The following is a 6,030-nucleotide window of genomic DNA, read 5'->3' as shown; positions in this document are numbered from 1 at the left end:
GCTACAGTATGGCACGTTGTATGGTGTACATCGTCAAAGGTTTCTATGCAATGCACAGACTTGGGCTATTCAAAAGTGATGTTGCAGTGGTATGCTTTCTTGACTTACATTGATGGCATGCTTATCTTTAATGTGTTTCAGTGACGCTGTACTTTTAATGCTAATAGATTGTTCTGTGGTTTGATATATTCTGTGGAACCTGAACAGTGTTTTCTAAGTGATTTTGGCATCCATTCATAGATTAATACTATCATGGAATGGTTAGAGTTGGGAACGACTTTAACATCACCCCCTAGTTCCAACTGTCGTGCCATGGGCAGGGATGCCTCACACTGGACCAGGTTGCTCAAAACCCTGTCCAACCTGGCCTTGAAAACTGCCACAGATGGAGCATTTACAACTTCTTTTGGCACCCTGTTCCAGTGACTCAGCACCCCAAAAGGGAGCTCTGCGTTGGCCGGGAATCGAACCCGGGTCAACTGCTTGGAAGGCAGCTATGCTAACCACTATACCACCAACGCCTGGCACTTCTTTCCCAATCCTGTTGGATGAGAGAAGCTCTTCCAGTTGGATAAGAGAATCGGTAGAGGGCTGAGAAACAAAACACAACAGAGAAAATGCCAGCCAGGGAGCACAGTGGGGATAATGTTAAACCCAATGTATTACAGCTACAAGGTTAACACTATTAGTAGGGATAATGGATCCCCGGTGCTGCTCATTTTGAATGTCTGTCTCCTCTGTGCAACAAAGGGCTTGGATCACAGTCACAAAGCATAGGCAAGACCTCCTAAAAATAGAAGGGCTTGAAACAGAATATCCTGAACTGACCCATTCACGTCTATGTAGAAGAATGACATAATACACACGTAGTTGGTGGAACCATTTGCGTACTGTATGAAGGGCTTTTTTCAGCATTTCCAGGAGCGAATTGTTTGATGCTAACCTGAAGAGCTGGCAAGGGATTGAGCACTTTGGCTCTGGTTCAGGAAAGCACAACATTCAGCATTCAACAAGATTTACTGCTATACTTGACGTTAAGCATATGCTTAAGTGTCCTGCTGGTCTGCAGCCCACTTGTTTAGCACCTTGTAACCAGCTTTGGAATGGTGGAGTGGGCCGAGAAGTGCTAGCTAACGTTATCAGAACCAGTATCTGGTGCACTGTCCTTAAGCCCCATCCCCTTCTTTATCAAAAACAAATCTGGAAATGTTTCAAACTGGTTTCGGAAGAGTCTCTGTAGGACTGACCCCTGTATCTTGTAGGTTTCTGGCAAAACTCTTGTTGCCTTCACTGGGGCAGGGTTTGGTCTTCAGAGTCTCTGCAGAAAGGAACACCTGTCCTGTGAAAAGGGAGATGCTGTGGTGGCTGTAACTCTCTGTCAGCAGCTCAGCAAAGGTACCTTTGTTCTAGTGGTAGATCATCAGCTGCTCTGTGTGCTCTGGGATGATGGGCTCTTACACAGCTGGTTCTTGTGGGCTGTGAGGAGCAGCCGGGCACAGGGCACTGCTCACATGTTGCAATCAGGCACTTGCAGCAAGGTGCAGCTGTGGGCGGTGTCTTCATCAGTCTCTGCCTTCCCCATGCAGTGCCACATCGCCCCTGCACAGGCAGACGTGACAGGGCTTGGCCTTGGGCTTGCTATGGCAGGTCTCCCATTAGTAATCTAAAGAGCACTGAAAACTTTTCCTGGAACAGGCAGTGGTGTGGTGGGTCCGGGGATCTTGGGATTCCAAAGGAAAGCTTCACCATTCCTCTTCTGGCTACACAAGCGTGAGCTGCAGTGGCATTTTTGTTCTTGTTCTGTTGAGAGTGTTGCGTGAGTTTGCTTCCTTTGGTGAAACACCTCTGCTGTCTTCTCTGTGGTATGTAATGCCTGGCAAGAGTGCATGATGGAGATGAGTCTTGGAGCACCTTCTATCTTCACAGCAGGGAGGCTGCTAAAGGGGAAGCCTTTATTCATCTGTGAATGTTTTTTGTCGGCTATAGCCAACTACAACTTGTTTTCTTAGACACGTACATGTGGAAATATTCTGTGTTCTGGGTATGCTTTCACATATCAAGGGCACAAATCTCATTGAAAGTTCCGTAAGGACTGTGATCCCTCTTTATTTTTCAAATTATAGACAAAGGAGGACAAAAAGATGTATTTGGAAGGCTCTGTCTTCCCTTTGATGCTCAGATTGTCAAGAGACCAAACGATGAAGTCCCTTGAATCTGTCTAAATGTTTTAGGTAACAAGAAGTTCCCCATACAGCATAACTGCATATGTCCAATTATTCTGATCTTTGGCTGATGGCTCCATGTATTCAGGCTCGTAACTTCCTCAACTCAGAGGGCTGGAGCACCTCTGCTATGAAGGCAGGCTAAAGGATTTGGGCTTGTTCCGCCTGGAGAAGAGAAGGCTCCAGTGAGACCTGAGAGCAGCCTTCCAGTATCTAAGGGGGTACAGGAAACCCGGAGAGGGACTTCTTGCAAGGGCATGTAGGGAGAGGACAAGGGGGAATGGCTTCAAACTGACAGAGGGTAGATTTAGATTAGATATTAGGAAAAAAATTCTTCACTATGAGGGTGGTGAGACACTGGCACAGGTTGCCTAGAGAAGTTGCGGCTGCCCTGTCTCTGGGAGTATTCGAGGCCTGGTTGGATGGAGCTTTGAGCAACCTCTGCTCAAAATGCCCCTGCCCATTTCAGGGTGATTGGAACAGGATCATCCTGAAGGTCTTTTCTAAATCAGTCCATTCTATGATTGTGTGAATCTTGCTGGCTATTTCCTAGTCCTTACTGTTTGGATGCTTTCAAATGGCGAGGTAAGAATGAACTTGGTTAGGCATCCCATCTTATAGTTAAATTCACTTTGGTTCTCTTTTTCCTTTCACTTTGGATTTACGATGCCATAGGACCACTCTCTTTTGCTGTTTTTCTGCCTAGCGGTGTTGGGAATTAATCTAATAGTAAACTACCAATTTTTTATAGTTTCCTCCATGTGACAAGGACATAGAAATAGACAGTCCAGTTGTTTCTCTGCAGGAACATGCTTAATGGCTACAACCTCTTTCACAGGAAGAGATGAGCTATCTTGAAAATAAACATGATAGTGTCGGCAACTGAATAAGGAGCTTGTGTGGAAAACTCCATGTGGGAGAATGAGGCTGGCCTGGACGCCATGTGCAGGTGGCAAGCAATACTTGAGGGGATCATGTTTTAACTGTTTTTATTGCTGGGAAAGTTGTAAAGGAGGTGTCTCTCTTCAGTAAACCATGGTAAAAGAAGGCAGATATTGGACTGTTCCCTGTAGAAATTCAAAAGAAGAATGAAGAATGTATCTATTTCTGAATACTTATAGTCCTTCTTGCACAGAATTCATAAAATAATAAAGTTTTAATGAAGTTCAGCAGTAGCAAGGCATTTTTCCCTCTCAGCCGTTTCTTCTCTAAGTGAGTCTAATCCTCCCAACATCCATCTGAGCTGACTAATAGAGCAGTCAGTGTGTGCACAGTGCAGCACAGAAGGGGAAAGGCTAACACAAAGAAACTGAGTGACTTGCTCAACCAGAAATGCACTCGGTGTCAGCTGAGGGACTGGAGCCCAAGAGGTCTTGGCTGCCGACTTCTGTGCAGATTACTCATTCACTTGCACAACCAAATTGGAAACCCCACAGAAGGCCACTGAAATGAGCTGATGAGCAGTGGAGGACAGCTATCTACCTCCTCTGCCAGGTGACCAGCGCTAAGCTGATGGTTTCCTAAATTCTCAGATGAGATGGGACTTGTGCATGCATTTACTGCATGGCAGCCTGTTCCACCAGGAGGCTGTAAGAAGGATGCTGCGGGGATCAGATGAGCATCACTTCAGCCCAGCAGATCCAGGCTATTCTGGGTGCTGCTAATGTCCATTGCAGCCGCGTCTCCTGGCCCTGGAGATGTTCATCCTAAACTTTGCAGCCTTCCTGACTCTACGATCCCTCATGTCGGATAAAGAGTTACATCAATTTGGTGATGAGAAGGAAACTTTGGAAAACGAGTGAGGCAGAAAAGAAAATACCTGGGTATGCAAAACCTCAACGGTCAGGTTTTGCCGTTAACTCTGCACTCTGCAGTGAGTCCCAGGCTGTTGTTTTTCCCTCACAACCATGTGAGCTCTGGCATGAGGACACAATGACAGCCCTAATATGATGGCAAGAGTGAATCCCTTGTTCTGGGAAAGGAAGAGGGGATATCCCTTGAATCTGAATGAATGAGATTTTTCTACACACTAGTGCATGCCAGTGGAATTCACACCCCTCATGCGTGCTGTACGATTAATGTTGTTTGAAGTGATCTGGATTCCCCATGCCAAAGCAGCAAGAGCAGCGAGAGTTTTCTCTACAGAGCCGCTATATCAGCTTTTCTACGTTCCTCATTCTTATGGTTATATAAACCCCTGAAAAACAGAAATTAACCTCTTTGCAGCAAGTCACAGCCACTTGGGTTTTGACAGAAATGGGAAATCAGAGTTAGAAAAACAAAATCTTTGAAAGGGAGATTTGAAGGGAGATTTGACGTATTTCCAATTTTGTTAAAAGAAATGCTGTAGAAGGAACTGGAAAATACTTAAAATCCATTGCTAAGAAAATGACAGGGCTGGGAATGCTTTCACCTTTTTACAGGCTCTCTGCATATCAAAGCTGGGTCAACTTCCATGTTCTGATGGTATCTGGCTCCTGCAATGGCTTTGCAAAACCACAAGGTTTTGGGCACAGTCTCAAAAATCCCAAAGACTTCTCCTAAATGCTGTGAGAGGTTTGCTGGCCCATGGCAATTCTTCGTGGAAGAACCATCCTTTTGTCCCTGAAGTTGAAGTGCAGCTTACTTAGATGCAGAGGCCCAGCCTTCATAGAGAGGATTTTCAGACCCATAGCCTTGAGGAGGAGGCAAAATTGGTGACCACTTGCAGGTCTTCAAGCAGGTCTCTTAGGATGAACAATGAACTGGAGGATTCCATCCACATTCACTGCTCCCATCTAACCTCCAGGCATATTCCAGCAGCTCTCTGCAACCCAGACTGGGATGACTTTCCCCTTTTCCAGTCTCTCCCCTTGTTCAGAACGGCATCAATCACCCTGATTTGGGGACGCAGAACCACAGCATCAGACCTTCCACACCTTCCCGCACACAATCCTTTTCTTTCCACCCATCCCAGGCAGACACAATCTGAAGCATGTTTGGACCCAGGAGCTCTTTAGTCTCTCATGGTCTGCTGAAACCAGATGAGATCTAGTTTCAATTTCACAGCTGGGGGAACTCCAAAGACATTACAAAATGAAGGTCTACCTGTAAGATCATTTCAGTACTTTACTGAAATGAAAGAGACAATGGCTGGAGGAGAAGAAGGAAAATGAATGCATCCAAGTTCATCTGAGATCCTTTCAGGGAGTCCATTTTTGTTTGGGAATGAGGCCAGTTCAAGTAGTCCACTTGAAGTCCCCAAAAGATCTCAGGAGGACAAATAAAAGATGGCTGATGTAAGGCTTCCAGGTTTTTCTCTATGTAATGATCCTAATGTACGGCCCCTGCTTCCCTGGCTCTCCCTTCTCCTCAGCTTTTGGTGAATGTGACAAGAATCATTTGAGGAACTGGATGAGTAAGTCGGGAAAAAATAAATCATCGCTCAGGCCCAGCTAAACCTCTTTGTCTCATTTTTCATTCCAGCCAAGTCCTATGGGAATGTGCTAGGCTCAGGTTGCTGGTCCCACCACCCAAGCTACTGACTGATGTGCCTTTTTCCAGGTTTGCCAGACTTCTCACCCCGAGGAAGTTTTCCCCGTTTCTGTCCTGAAGAGGATTCTGTTAATACCTGCCCTCCTTCTCTTGGCAGCCTGCTCCGAAGCGCTAAATCCCCATTTCCTCAGCGAGGGTCTAATATCTTCTCTTATTAAAAATGCTGAAACACAAGCTCACCCAGAGGTGTGTTTTATTTGGTGCAAGGAGATTCAGTAAATGCTCTTCCCGGGACAGCTCCGGTTTCAGCGTCCTGCACGGCTTTGGCAAAGGT

General features: G+C 45.9%; 1 non-coding gene across 1 annotated transcript; it reads right to left on the bottom strand.

Annotated features, from left to right (window-relative positions):
• Nucleotides 1-449: 449 nt before the first annotated feature.
• On the bottom strand, nucleotides 450-521 carry TRNAG-UCC (transfer RNA glycine (anticodon UCC)). Its single transcript has one exon. It is a non-coding gene; the product is annotated as a tRNA-Gly (tRNA).
• Between the last annotated feature and the right edge of the window lie 5,509 nt (nucleotides 522-6,030).

This window comes from Pezoporus occidentalis, unplaced genomic scaffold (assembly GCF_034315485.1).
Source record: "Pezoporus occidentalis ecotype Australia unplaced genomic scaffold, CSIRO_AGI_Poc_V1 ctg19, whole genome shotgun sequence".
Lineage (NCBI taxonomy): Eukaryota > Metazoa > Chordata > Aves > Psittaciformes > Psittacidae > Pezoporus > Pezoporus occidentalis.
This window is presented reverse-complemented; position numbering and strand designations above follow the sequence as displayed.